Source organism: Pseudomyrmex gracilis, unplaced genomic scaffold (assembly GCF_002006095.1).
Source record: "Pseudomyrmex gracilis isolate BER0280 unplaced genomic scaffold, ASM200609v1 scaffold_142, whole genome shotgun sequence".
NCBI lineage: Eukaryota > Metazoa > Arthropoda > Insecta > Hymenoptera > Formicidae > Pseudomyrmex > Pseudomyrmex gracilis.
The window spans coordinates 210973-226364 of NW_018020726.1; the positions used below are offsets into that span (position 1 = coordinate 210973).

At 46.4% G+C, this 15392-nt stretch overlaps 1 protein-coding gene across 5 annotated transcripts in view; it reads left to right on the forward strand.

Annotated features, from left to right (window-relative positions):
• The window catches only part of LOC109857050 (latrophilin Cirl-like), a 304697-nt gene that overhangs the window by 182946 nt on the left and 106359 nt on the right, over nt 1-15392 (forward strand). The window lies entirely within an intron of this gene.

Here is a 15392-nt window from a genome sequence, read left to right on the forward strand (position 1 = left end):
AAACCGGTAATTGGTGAAAGGAAGACTCACAAAGAGGAAGAAACCGACGAGTCAAGCGGCAAAACTGCGTTTCCTAATGGACACGGTAAATCGCTCGTTCCACAGATATCTCAGTTCACCTGACGCAGCTGCGATGTGTGGACAGATAATAATATACGTTATGCTGTTATGACACACACGTGTGTGTATATAGTATACACACACATGCTCACCTACTGTCGTTGTCTATAAAGAAACCCGGTGTATATCTGACGTCGTTGTCGTTTTTCTCTCACGCGTGTAAGTCATCGGAGCTCCGCGTGTCCTGTTGCGGCGAGTCGCCGCTAATTAAGAGGCACGTCTAAATGAACTTACGCGTGTGTTACATAGGCGTAGAGAAACGTAAGAATTTTCACACGGATAATTTTACTCAAGCCGCGCGTAATTTTTTTTGCGTATACATCATAAACAAAAAAAAACTGACTTCTTTAATTATTGCGATCAGACTCGTTTTTCTAACGATTTCTGCTTCGCTGCGTCTTTTATTAAGATCAGAATCAAGAGGCACTCGTGCCTCTTTTACGCGAAATTCATGCGATTGAGAAGTGAGGAGGTTTTCACGGGGCACAATATCTCAAAAACGATTGAACCGATCACTTTTGTGTTTTAGTGTCTCAAGCGCTTCAGAACAGAACATTTAAAAAAAGTATTCTTGCGTTTTTTTGTTTGTGTCTTTAAAATCGTGACTGATGTAATGTCACGTGACAGGGAAGAGAGAAAAGACAACACGCGACTAAAGTGTCTTTAAAAACGTGATCAAAGTAAAGTCACGTGACTTTACTTTAGTCACGTGTTTTTAAAAAAACCGTATTGAAATGTTTTATACAACTCGCGGCGCGTTAAGCTGAGATTCTTCGGCGCGAGTTCCAGTCGCGTTTCCGCGCGCTCGCAGGGTCGCGATCGCATCCACGGTGCTAAGCGCACCCCGGTCCTAAATCAAGATACGTCCCGCGTGGCGTGCTCGGCCCATACAAAGGCATCTTGGGGATCATCGTGCCTCGACCCGATGCGTTTCACGCATTCTCGCGTGCGCCCTTCGGCGCGATACGATAGCTGCCGCCGCGTTGCACGTTTCTCCTCTCCTTTGTACGCCGTGGACGGAGGCGCTAATGGCGAACGTCTCGCTTTCTTGCCGCTTGGCCGGTTTCCTCTGCTTGCCTCTGCTTGTCCTTTTCTCTCTCTGTCTCTTCCTTTTTCTCTCTATCTTTCTTTCTTTCTGTTTCGCTTTCTTTTTCTATCCTCCTCCTTGAAGGGTGTTTCTCTCGGAGGGTTCCGATCGTTATCTCGCGAGGAAAATTCCCTTTTCTCGCCTGCGACCGGAGAAATTCCACCGTGCTCGATTGCTGCCGAACACAAGAAAGAGAGAGAGAGAGAGAGAAAGAAGCGAGGCGGAGGAGGTCAAGAAGGGGAGGGAATAAAAGCGGTGCAACGTGGCTGGAAGAGAAATTGCTTCGTTTCCGAATCCGCTGTGTGTGTTCTGGCTTGATTGGCCTCCCCCGTTCGCTTCCTTTGCTTCTTCCAGATAGGCATACCGTTCTCCATCTTTGGCACTTTCTTTGGCCTATCTCGCGCGAGGGGGTGGAGAAAAAAAAATACGAACCCATTTTCGGAAAGCCGCCGTCGTCTCCTTTCCGATTAGATGTCCGTGCGCGAGCTGCCGGATAAGACCGGAAGTAGCGCTCGAGCGGAAAGGAGAGGAACAGCGGCAAATGGCTGCGAGAGGATAACGATATTTCCGTCGAGCTTTCGATTGCGAGACTTCGTCGCAATTTCGGGTCCCCGAATCCGATTCGGTGGCGAGTCGAGTAGACGCGTCTACTCTTCCCTTCTCTCCCCACGTGTGTGTGTGTGTGTGTGCGTGTGTGTCTGTGCAATTTCCTTCGTTCGTAGATTGTCTAATTGCGAGCTACCGCAGAAGTGCTCGCAAAAAATTCTCTATTGTCCGCGGAAAGCTTCGAGAGAAAGAGAACACAAAAGCAAGTTCGATGTATTTAATTCATTAGTTGGTAAAATTGTTTTGTGCTAATTTTATTTCGCAATTCTCACAGTATTTACCGTCAATCCAAAAGTTTTCGACGGATACAATGATAACTTAATTAGACCCCCGGTAAATATCAGAAGGGTATTCGTTAAATTTCAACGATAACTCTCGGATGATCGCTAAAACATCTGGTTTGAGCAATTTGTTAAAGGTTACAATTAAAAAACCGATTTAATCCGATAGAGAAAGTCTGTCAAACGGGCTATCGCTTTTGTCATCGCAATTCACTTACGTTAACACCGCGATATCGCGCAACGTAGCGCGCGTCGCCGCACATTGCGCGCGCTTAAAGTATCGAATTCCGTATGTTTTAACGTTGTCGAGTTATTTGCGCGAAACACACGATCCCGCTCGTTATCCCGGCGGTCGGGACTGTTATTACTTTTCCAGTGTGTGCCATTGGAGTGTGTGCGTGTGCGTGTGCGCGCGCGCGTGTGTGTGTTCCGCCGTCGTAATTTAAACGGCGGCTTTGAGCTATGACACGCGCAGCATCCGCGAAACAAACGCGCGTTATCCCGGCCGCTAATTGCGTCTATCCGCGCAATTTCTTCCGATATGGCTCTGATGAGATTCGGATAAATAATGTTTGTACAACGGGAATCGATTGCGCGCCCGCGAGTCACGCTTGATCTAGTTTAATTTGCTACGCTATCGCATGACGTGCCGGCGTTACGTTGCACTTTATTTTGAGCCACTATTTGGAAGGCAAATGCTTTCCCCAAACGAATGCGGCGCGAATTTCGTGTCCCCTTTCTCCGCCCCCTTCCCCCTTTTCCTCTCTTCTCTTTCCCAAAATTTCGTTTCGCTTCCGTTCGACCGTAAAGTTTAACATTAGTATTACGGGAGCTTTGCGTTTGCGCGCGTCTCTGTCTGGAAATCGAACGCTCAATATGTATATAATGTATATAATGTATATATATATATAATGTGTGTTAAATATGTACCGTCCCATCTTTATAAAAAACTTCTCTTGCGCGCTAATCTCCCAAGCCTCCCCTGATATCGCGCGATAGATATAATGATGACCGCTCGTGATCGACCGTCCGACAATTCAAGCGAGATTCGCGCTCGACCATTAATTAAGCCGGCCGCGAATAATTAGGTCGCGGCGAATAAATTTGGTTTATCTCTAATTATCCTGGCGAGGGCACCGCCATTCAAAGGACACCGGAGGCGAACGCGATGCGTATTATTAGGCAGCCCGGGTGTCTATAAACCGCGGTAACGATCGTCCGATTTAATTGCCACTAAAGCAACAGTCGGAAGGATATTAACATCCAAACGAGGCTCCTCGCGTCGTTCCCTTTCGTCATCCAAACGAACTTTGTTACCCTTGAAAATCTTAAAATATCCCGCTCCGCTGTACTAAACGACCTTCTTATCCACGCGTCTCCTAATTAAAAGTCATAATTTTGTTTTCCTCTTTTTTTTTTTTTTTTTGGTCGCAAAAATAAATTGATCGTGACGTCGCATAAAATATTGTAACGAAGAGTAAAGGAATTTTACGATGGAGAATTTTATTTAAAATTTCGACGAACATTCGGAAATTAAAATTTTCAAAGGGTGCAACAATAAAAAAAAAATTTTTTTTAACAAAAAAAACATTTTCAAATCTCGGAGATAATCCTCGCGTTTCATTTTGCGCGAGAGTGGCGAATGTCAAAGAGCTGTTGGTTTTTTTTTTTGTTGCATCAAAATCAAATGAGGATCCCGTGTGTGTTTGGTTGGTTTCCCTCAAATTTTCGGGATTAGGTCCTTTGTGCGAATGCAAATTTCACTTTCAAACTTCGAAGCGGCGTAAACACTGCTTCAGAGATCTCAAAACCGAGAGTCTTTGATCTCGAGAGCGAAACTTCACCAACTTCCGAAGTGTATACTTCAGAATGAGCACGATCACGCCGGTTCATAGATCTCGAAGGGAGAAGGGAGAAGATAGAAAGGCAGATCTACCGGTTTGATTAACCGGCAAGAAGAATAAAGAGACGGAAAAGAGGGACGGGAGAAAGAAAAGGAAGAAGAATGAACCAGCTTATGCGAAGGAAGTGAACGTATCTCGAAGAAAGCGAGATGAAGAAGAACAAGATGAACACAAAAGAGCAACAGAAAGATAAAGAAAAAGAGAGAGAGAGAGAGAGAGAGAGAAAGAAAGACAGAGAAAAAGAAAGGAGAGAAGAACGCGAGCGAGAGAAGACGATAAAAAAGCTATGTTGCTTTAAGAAGACGAAGAAAGGAGAAGAAAGAAGAAGGTGCTGGAGGATAAGAAAGCGAGGCAGAAAGAGTGTCAGGAGGAAGAGCTCCGTGACGAAGTCTCCCGCAAAGAAGAACGAAGATAGAAAACATCGCCGATGGCGGTAATGAATGTTTTAGTGCGCGGAAAGGCGAATCTCTTTTTTTTTCACTTTCCCTTCTTCGTCGTCCCTTCATCGCCCCGCGGTTTTTCTACCGTCGAGAAAGGGACGCGCGAAGCGAACTGTCTGAAGAGGGATACTCGGGCTTCTCCCTTTGGGTCATTAGTCCGGCCGCGTGCCACTTTTCTGGGGCACCGGTTCGTAAAAGGCCACTCCGTCGAGAAGAGCAAAAGAGGAGACGGAGACACCTTTCGCGGCTGATGATGCTCGCGAATCGCTCTGAAGGGACACGGTTCTAACGTACTTTCTTCCGGACTGCCACCCTCGGGACGCGTCCGGAATGCATTACGACGCGACGTCAACCTACTTTTTCGTCTATTAGCTTGCGCGAGGACGGGCGACGCGGTGACAGTCTGAAGAAATTTACTGGAGATTGCGATGATCAGAGAAAATCTCGCGTGACGCAGGGCGCAGGGTTTCTTTGAAAGAAACGTCACTTGCTCGAGAGAGTTGCTCTTCCGCGGTACGGTAACTTGATTTAAATTTTTTACGTAGAAAATGTCTTGTTTTTATTTACTTGTTTTTTATTCGAAACAGTGTGTGCGCGCGAAAGAAATCTAAATGATCTCGCAAACTTCTGTCAAATAAACAAACATCGTGAAAAATGACGGAACAAAAAAAATTCAACTTTGGAAATAATCGTATGGAAATAATCTTTCCCGTATTCGCGTGATGTTCGCGTGAAATATGTAACGACCGAATAAAAATTCAGAGAACAGAGTGCGCGCGCGTATATACATACGTATCTTCTATTTCACAATTTTCAAGAGCAATTTGAACAGATACAGAGAGAGAGAGAGAGAGAGAGAGAGAGAGAGAGAGAGAGAGAGAGAGAGAGAGGAGGTCTTTTACTCGCTTAACCTTGCGGATTGTCGGAAAATGTTATATGACCGATTTCCTGCGCGAAAGCGGGAGGAAACTGACCTGTTTCGAGAATTCGCGGTCCGGGTTTCTATCCGGGAGAGTAAGGGGTTTGATATATATTCCTCGATATTCTCTCGCCGGACTCGTTCAACTATATTACATTGAATTCTCGATTGTCGAAGTTGTTTCCAAGTATGTAAATTCGAGGCAAGGATTGCGCGCAAAACGGTTTGCTTTTGATCGTGATTTGTGTGTGCTCGAGAGAGAGAAATATAATTGCGATATGTGTGCATATATATGGAATGTTTAATTTTCGAAATGCGAGAAATTATTTAGGGAGGTATCGAAAAGAATTCACGCGCATAAAAACACAAGAGAGAGAGAGAAAGAGAAAGAGAGAGAAAGAGAGAGAGAAGGTTGTGTCGCGTAACATCGATGTGCACTTCGCGCGAGGAGAGGCTGCTTTCACCGATCTCTCTCGATACGACGTCGTTCCCGCTGTTTGTTTACCGCCCACGCCATGAACGAGCATGAGGTTATTAATTATCGTTTGACACGCGTCGATGACGGTGAAAGAGAACGCGTCCAATTAGTCGAAGGGCGCGCGCATTTGCCCTTATTGCTTCCGTGAATCGATGCGATTTCTGACGTGCATCTGCTCGCAAATAATCATCACGCTTATCTTGTTTGTGTAACGACATCTCTGCGCTCTCTCTCTCTCTCTTTTTCTTTCTCTCTCTCTCTCTCTCTCTCGCGTGCAATGTTGTAATAAATTACAAGTAAAAAATAATTGCTAAATAGCGAGAAAAATTGAACACTGAAACGATTCGACGAGAACAAAAACGAGAAGATTCGATATCGCAAAAAAAAAAAAAAAAAGAAACCTCGACATAGAAGTTCGACAAATATTGAGGCAAAAATTGAGACAAAAAACTCTGGCTCTTAATCGTAACAAGATTGCAATGTAAAGAAACGTAGGTCTTCTTTTTCACGGTGGAGAAAAAGCGAAACGAGGGATCAGCACATAATGTTTTCCGCGCAATTAAGCGGCACTGTTTCTCGTCAGCGATATCGAACGAGCACTCGAAGACTCTCTCGGCCGGAGTCCTTCCGAGGTTGAAGGGGCTCCGGTAGTCCTCCCGGATTACCGGAGACGTTCGTATCTCGAGATGATCTTAACCAGAGGCCCTTTGTGCCCTTCTTCCGACGTAACCACCGTCGTGCTACACTCGAGGAGCATTTAATAGACAAAAGACGCCCCTGCGTCTTTCCCGACGTCTTTTCGGGCTTGCTAGCGGCGTTGTCGTCGTCGTCGTCGTCGCGAGGAGAAAAGTGCGACGCCGTGGAAAAGCAGCGGGTGAGGTGTGGCATGTGCGAGGGCGAGGTAAAGGTGGAAGGGCTTAAATCAATAAATCGCAAAAGCCCGCACTCCCCCCCTCGCGGCCCTCCCCCCGTCGCCGCCCCGGCGTTATAACTCCGCGCGCGCGAGAGACAAAGGGACTCGACGACAAGGTACAAGGACAACGGGGCTCTCGAGAGAGGCGGAAGACCCCGAAGCCGCAGAGGAGATTGATGTTATTCGATTCTCGGATTCGAGATAAGTTAAGGGCGAAGCGGGACATCCTCGTCCTTTTCCTCCACCCCCGCGGGGAACACCTATAGATCACGGAATCGCGGTTTGCGTTCCGAGAGCGTACGTGATGTCTTGCGAGACCTTTGACGCATTCGGGATATTTTAAACTGCGGAGCTTGCGATTGTGTGTTGTGAGCGCGTAAAAACATTTTTTCTTTTTATTTTCTCCAAATCAAAAATATATTTCGCATCGTAGATATATATTATTACCGAAGTAATTAACTTCCGCAAGTAAGACAAAAAAATGCAGCTCTAGTCTAGAGAATCTTGAGTGTTCGCGCGCAACTTAACATTGGGAAAAAAAAAATTCGAATTTCGAACCACCTGGCGCCCTCGGTTCCACAAATGGAGAGACCGCACAGCGCGTTACGAGAGTATCATATCGATAATCCGAAACTAAACATCGAGCATCGGACGAAGCACACGGGACGAGCACACGCGACTCGTTTATCCTCCTCGCGCAGGGCGGCCCGAACGAAATGCAATGCGAGAGAGACGCGTTCGACGTTGCTTGCTTTCTTTGTCACGCAATCCGCGTCGGATATATTTCACACGCGGAGCCCCCTCGTAATTAGAAGGCCATTCAGACCTACGCGCATCCACTCTACGCTGATGGATACTGACCATATCTCACGGGCGATGATGACGGACACCACCTTTCATGCGCGCAAAGCGCATCCGTGCGCGCGCGCGCACACACACAACACGGGGCGGCTGTGAAAGCGACGCGCTCGCGCTCGTTAAAACCGATTCCCGGACTCTAGGTGATGAAAACGGGTGAAGAGAGGGTGAGAGATAGTTCGTGCGATCTTAAATCTCTACTCTCGGCGTGAATTTAACACGTTCTTTCTCTCTTTCTTTTTTTTTTTCCACTTTCTTTTTCATCAACGCTCGGAATTTTTACGATTCTTTTCAATGCCGATCGTCAATGTTAATCGAGCGTGTTTTGCTCTCGAGCGCGCTCTCTCTGATATGTACACAGGGTGCGCCGGAACTATCTATCTATCTAATCTCTCTCTCTCTCTCTCTCGGTTCTTACGCAATTTAAAGTTCATACTGTTGACTCAGTCGATTCTAATAACGTACAACAGGAAATCAATTAACTCATTGGGAATAAAGACGTTGCGTTACGGTCGTGATCGTGTAGCTATTATGTTTCCGTGTTTCATGCAAATGTAATATTGGTTTGTGCATTTGCGTGAAACGTATGAGAGAGGGGAATGAGAGAGGAGCGTGGGAGCGACTTAATAAACGTTGATCGGAGGAAATTGGCGGGAGAGGTAGGGCCAAAGAGTCGAAACGAGCACGCGCTATATACGTGAGTCACTTTCGCGCCTCGAGAAACTCTCTCCTCCTCTCTCTCTCTCTCTCTCTCTCGGCGCTCCCAATTAATTCGCTATCCGGAGGAATGTTTCATTAAGGCGTTTATTAATCCCGTCTTATTTCTATTAACACTGCTGACCCCCGCCACGAGAACTGTCTTGATCCCTGAGAAAGTCTGCGGTGTGGCCGCTGAAAAATTACGCCAGCCGGTTTAATCGCGATAAATTGCCGCAATATCGCGCGCTAAATTACACCACCCATCGCCGGCGAATAATTGCCATTATCGAAAACGCCTGTGCTTCCGCACAAATTGATTTCGTGACACACCACTCGGCGATATAAACGTTTTTCATTCCGAAAACATTAATTCAGTTCGCGGATGCGCAGTTTTACGATGACGTTTGCGCGCGGAGATTAATCTTTCGCGATGTTATTGTTATTATGTTGTGGGACGCACAAAACACGCGTGTGCGACAAAAATACGTGTAAATGTAACGACAAAGAAAAAGACGGCTAAAGAGTCTCGACGGTCGTGTAAAAACTGGGAAATCTGGCTGGGATCCATCTAGACGAGTTATTCGGATATTAACCGGTTGGGCGGAAATCAAGCTGAGCGCGGTCCAGAAAACCGGAAGAGCGGTCGAGCTGACCGAAATGACCGAGATGACGGAGGAAGAAAGAGAAGAGACTATTTCGCGTGGTCGTCAAGGGCGAGAAAAAAAGTCGGGACGATCGGCGCCCCGAAGTTTCGTCCGTCCGCGGAAATCGAATTTTCGGGCTGAACGCCGACGCGTCGGGCGGGAAACTTGAAAATGGACTTTGTAATTTGCCACTCGGTTTGACTTCGTCGCCGCCGGGCGCGGCATCGTCGCGGCTCGTCGAGCTCTCTCTTTCTCTATCTATCTATCTATCTCTCTCTCTCTCTCTCTCTCTCTCTCTCTCTCTCTCTCTCTCTCTCTCTCTCTCTCTCTCTCTCTCTCTCTTTCTCTTTCCTCTCTGTCTCTCGATGATCTTGTTTGCCGATTTGCCATCGCGTCCAAACTTTCAACTACATTATCTCGCCACTTCCGCGCGCGCCAATGCGAGCGCGGCTCTGATTAACTCAATACTCAGGGTTGCTTTCTATCGCTGTAAACACCGTGATGTAGGAAGAAATTACTCTCTCCGAAATATGAAATTACATCTGTCTGGTATTTAATTTGTTTCCCCGGCCGTTAAAACGTTGTAGACAGAGCAATAATTTCATTTCTTTCTGACGATGCGTCGGAGAGATATTGTTGAATAACAAATGGAGAGTGTGTGTGTGTGTGTGTGTGTCTCGCTCTGTGTTTTTCGTCATTTTACTTTCACAATAACACAAATTTATACACAACAATAATTTCATCTTCCTGACGTCGGAGATATTGTTGAATAATACAGAGTACGTCGCTCTGTGTTTTTGTAATTTTACTCTTTCACAATAACATATTTATGACATTGTGATGTGTAACGCGCGCGGTGCAAAATGGTCCGCGTATGATCGTGTTGCGCAAAAATTCCGAATCAATGTTTTGTCACGTGTATTCGATTTTTTTTTTTTTTTTTTTTTTTTTTTTTGTTGCATCGCGACTGTTTAGCGACTGTTTTTTTTATATTTAAAACTCCGAGCGTTTAATACGATTATAACATCGATCGCCATTCGGTATTGCGCGCCGAGCGTGTATCGCATATTGCGTTACAAATATTACACCGAGAAAAGTATTCGTATTCAATATTGCACGGGTGCGGATTCGACGTGACTTAATCGCTCGGCGACACGAACTCGCATTTGTGTCGGTGAATTGAAGGCGACGACCGCGTTTTCGCGCTTTCTGCGCGATGAATGCAAGCGCGCGCGCGCGAGTTCGACACGGAAAGCGAGTTTTAGTTGCCGGCGCTCTCTCTCTCTCTCTCTCTCTCTCTCTCTCTCTCTCTCTCTCTCTCTCTCCCTCTCTGAAAACGCATCCCGGAAGATAAATTATCTTTCTCGTTCGAGCGACTTCGTGTCGCGACCCGACGTCTGTCACAATGCCGAAGCCCGGTGTGTCGTACGCTCTGAATCACGTCGACCACCCGGTAGATACCATCGAGATGCGCGCGGTAGTATATAGGCGTCTCTGTAACGCGTATAATCTCTACCTGCTTTATATATCCACCTATACTATATACACTTATACCGATTTTTGTGTCGGCAAAGTATTCGGCACACGCGTATCATACAGCGGTCCGCTTTGATAAAATCCACACTACTAAAATTACATTTGCGTAATAAAATTAAATTTTCTATTGTATATATGTTGCGCGTGTGCCGAAGTGCGTTCAACTCGTTGCATTTAGTTGAAAACTTAATGGAAATTGAATTTTAATTTGAGTATAATAATTTCGTGCGAGAGAGAGAGAGAGAGGGAGGGATGGGAGAAGAGGTCTGATTGATTTTCCGAAATAAATTGAAATTGAGATAATAAATATCGAGCATATTGTAATACACGCAAGTTGCAGAGGTATGAAATACCACGCGTTGCTTTCTACGTTATAATTGATATAAATATAATAACCGCGCGCGCGGGGGAGAGAGATTCGATATTTCGTTACAATGCGCGCGCGATATAATATTAATTGGCGGCTTATTTTAATAAATGCGTTTATAAAAAGCGAGGCACAATCATTTCATCGGGAAATTCGAAATATGTGTTTTATTGTTCGCAAGACAATGTTCCGCCATTGTGTGCAAGGCGATGAACTGTGGCGCTCGCTCGCAATCGACAGGTAGGATTTATAGAATTAACATCTCAGTCTCGGTAATTGCACCCTCGACGTCGCGTCGGTCGGAGATAAGTGTGTCGTCCGGTTAATTGTCGATTTGGACGGCGCGCAATCATTATCGCGTTCGACAGGCACGACATCCGCCCGCCTAGGTGTGCGACGTAATGTGTCGCGCCTGTTGATCGAACGACACCATCAAATTGTGCGCAATGTTGCGTGCGCCAACAACATTCGCACGCGCGTCGCCCCCGTCAAAGGAACACGCAATCGATCCCTCACTCTTCCCCTCTGTTGTCCTCTCGCGCGCGATTAATGCATTAAATATAAACGCCACCGCGCCAGGACGCTCAATGGGCCGTGCGGCCAAAATGCCGCGGATGAAATGGGCGGCGCTTCGGCTTGCTCTTGTTTATTGTGTCGACGTGTGTGTTGTACGTATCGGAAAATGGAAGTTCGGTGCCACATACCGATAAGAGAGAGTTCAAGTTTTTGCGACCGAATAAAACGTCTCAATTACGAAAACAAAATCAGATCAGTTCGCAGGTCGGTAATTTTTTTCTACCGCGCTTTGAAAACAAACGAGAGAGAAAAAAAACTGTCGATTTTCACGGCTGTTTTCGCAGCGATAAAAAGTGCAATCGAGGAAAAAAATACTTGATTCTTGTCAAGGCAGGTGCTCTACTTAACCGCGTACGTGTGCAAAAAGTGTGTATGTTTGGTCGTTTGTTTGTCTCTTGGAAATTGAGAGAATTGTCTTTGTGAAATATGTAAACAGCTGCTTAATTTTTTTTTTGTTTTTTGTTTTTTTCTACTCGCAAATGGCGCGGTGCACTTTCGACGCAACTTTAAGCGCGAGAGATCGCGTTGAACGGTTGTTTGCTACACAGTTGACCTACACAACTTAGGTGCGGGTCGGACAAACAGGGGCGCGCGCGCTCTCCGAGTGATGTTATAAGCATTTCGATTACTTCTCGGTAACATCAACAAGAGATAACTCCGGCGTCATTATTTGCTGGCCACTCGCGTGTGTGTGTGTGTGTGTGTGTGCGTGTGCGCATGTGTGTGGAGCCCACTCTACCAGGAGCCAATAGTCGCGTGCACTTAGGGGGTACAATCGCGAGAGTACATTGTGCATTTAGGTTACTCGCCTAAGCGCTAATACCGATGCACAGGGGGGTGGTGGCGACGCGGGGCATCGGCGAGAGAGCGGAGTCGATACAACGAGGGGAGGAGGGAAACAGGAATGTGTGGTGAAATAGGGAGGATGGGGAGCGAAACACAGCGAGGGGAAACATGTTGCTAGAGCTGATACAGCTCTCGGCTGCTTGCAGAGGATCGCAATACCATCGCGACATTGTTCCCGTTTGCGGTGGCTTCGCCGAACGTGTCGCGGATGCGAGCTGCAGTCGAAGAGAAACGAACAGAGGGGAGTGAAAAAGAGAGAGAGAGAGAGAAAGTGAGAGAGGGGTACGGAAGCGAGAAAGCGTAAAGAGGAGAAAAGGGGGTCGGCGGTGAAAGGGGAACTAATCTCGCTAGCCCGAGTTTTCTGAGACAAGTAACAAGGTGAGCGTAACAAGTGCATGTCCGCCGTTTGTCGGGGTGGGAGGGAAGAGGGGAGGTAGTTTGCTTGATTTCGAGATCCTTGCGCGACGCGCGCTTCTTCCAAAGAGGGCGAAGACGGAAGGAGGACGCGTGTATATACACGTGTGTACGCGTCGGTGTGTACGCTCGAACGCCGCGATAGGTAGATTGTGTCTCGACGAAAAGCTGCGCCCGCGTTTTGATAGCAGGGATCGATAGAAGACGCGAGGCAACGTTTCGATACCGGTGATGCCGGGAATAAATTTATATGTAAACAATTCGAAGGATGTAAACATATTCGCGCGCGTAATCGCTCTGATGACAAATTTTTTCTTGTCTTCGAAGAAGAGAGTTTAGTGTGTGCTAATGCTTTCTATTTTACTGCACGTTTGCCGCTTTAAAGCTTTTCTCGTCTTAACGCGAGCGCCGACAAGATTAATCGGTTTCAAGCGACGTGCCTCATTTAAATTCGCCGGAGATTCCGAGATCACTCGCGAATCGAAGAGGAGGGAACATTCGACGTCCTCGCTTAGAGCACTTTCGCGCTCGCGAGCTCTCCCTCGGCGAGCGTAATGGATAGAAAGGGCTCCGTCAGAGAGACTCTCCGTCGTAAATCCGAGTTGCTGGCAGTCCCGTCAATTTTTATTTATTCCCGACTTTCCATATCTCTCCGCGCGGAGGCTCGAGCGTGTTCGAGAGATAAGAAGACGCCGACAGAAGTTGACGCAGAGCGTCATGTTGTTCTTCTTATTCGCTCTCTCGGAGAGAGAGAGAGAGAGAGTCACGATCGCGTTTTGTTGCTTCTGATACGCGCGTAACCGAACGTTTTTGTTTATTTTCAGCGTCCGAGCACATCACGTGATATCAATTAGTGAAGTTAATTGATAAACGTTTTTAATAACATTACTGTGAACAATTCAGAAAGGGAGAAGGTATAGAATAAAAATTGCGGCGAATCCGAGAGAGACTGATTTCGAAGAATAAAAGACGGCGAAGAAGCAACTCCATTTATTTTCCAACGTGCGATCATTTTCACGGAAAACGCGGCTCATATATAACTTGTTCTCTCGATACGGACGATTTATTCGAGACGCGGTCATCAGTTGGCGAGATCATGCGAGCAGTTCGTCTTTAGATCGACGTATTAGACGGTTGAGACACGGTCGGTGAAACAGGGTTAATCGGTTTTTCGAGCGGTTTATCTTTGACGTTCTCTACTTCAAAAGAAACACACGGTCGCGTCGACGTGAATAATTCGCGGTTCGATATCGGCTTATCCGCTTCCTCCGCGGAAAAGAGCGGCAAAGGGTTTTTGGAAGAAAAGTCCTCCCGGACTGGGAAGCGCGCCAGAACGGAAGGCGGACCGACTGGGATGCGCTCGCAGTTTCGCGTTTAACGAACGGATGCAGTCCGCGCTGATGTCGCGTTTGAACTTTGCGAAAATTGCAAACGGTAGATTACTTATTAACAATGACGGAAAATTGTTACACAAAGTAACAGTTTACGCTCTCAGGAAGTTCTCAGAATGTTAATGCGTGTGGAAAACTTCTGAGATTCAAACTGGATCAGCGAATCTTCCGAGAATATAGAACTTTCGAAAAGCTCTTTCTCTCTGTGTGTGCGCGCGTGTGTTTGTAATTCATTGCACACTTATGTGTTAAAGAAAACGTTTCAGACTTCAGAAAATTAGCGCTGACGTTCCAATAATTTATCTTTTGTAAACACACAAAATCCTCTGAAATTGTGGTATTTATCCGATTTAATTATCACAGTGTAATTAAGTGATAATTAAATTATTATCGGCGCAAATAATATCTACTTTAATCCGCTTAACACGCAGGCGTAAATAGATGGACTGCTTTCTCGCGGTCTCCTGATACGAGAAAACTATCAAGCGCTCTTTCTCTTTTCCTCTCTTTCCCTTCCCCCCCTATGGATTCCTGCCGTCTTCGGTTATCGATTCAACCGCAGTAGCCGTCTATTATCCGAGCGAGGTTGAAGCTTTCAACCTCCGCGCCACGTAACCGTTTCCGTTGTCACCGCTGACCCGTAACACGGATCTCGTCTTACCAACCGCCATATCGCCGGCTGCAACTACTGAATCGCGCTGTATCTCTCGCGCTGAGATATCTCTTGCCGTCGAGACGTCTCGCCCTGCGGAGACTAAATGGAGCGCGACCGACCGCAGAGCGAGGGTGAAATTCGCTGCATAATTAAATACATCAGCGCGCGAACCCTTCGACCGAGACGGGATACGTGGCGTTTATTCCTGTAATCCTTCTTCCCTCACGCGGAACCTCCCGTCACCCCTCCTCCTTCCCTTCGCGTGTCTATGAGTTATAATTGGGATATAAGTCGTAATTGAGAGAAGCGCCAGTGCGGGAAATTGAAAAATATATTGGCAACTCCCGAGGACACCCACGGGATAAAAAAAAAAAGCGACTCTTCTAATTTTTATCGGCGAACACGGGAGATGAAAAGCCAAGAGAGCGCTTGATCCGAGGAATGGTAACTAAAGATTAAAGTTTTTAGATAAGAGCTTTAAAAAAAAGAAAAAAAAACGCTCACGCGGTTTAAGATGAGTTTACGAGTTTCAAAGAGAGCGAGAAAGCTTTAGAAATTGAAACTTACGGACGTTTGAAATCAAGCTTTGGTAATTATGCAGTTATACGGACTATTTTCCGATCTCAACAATTTTGACATATGTTATCAAGGTCACCTC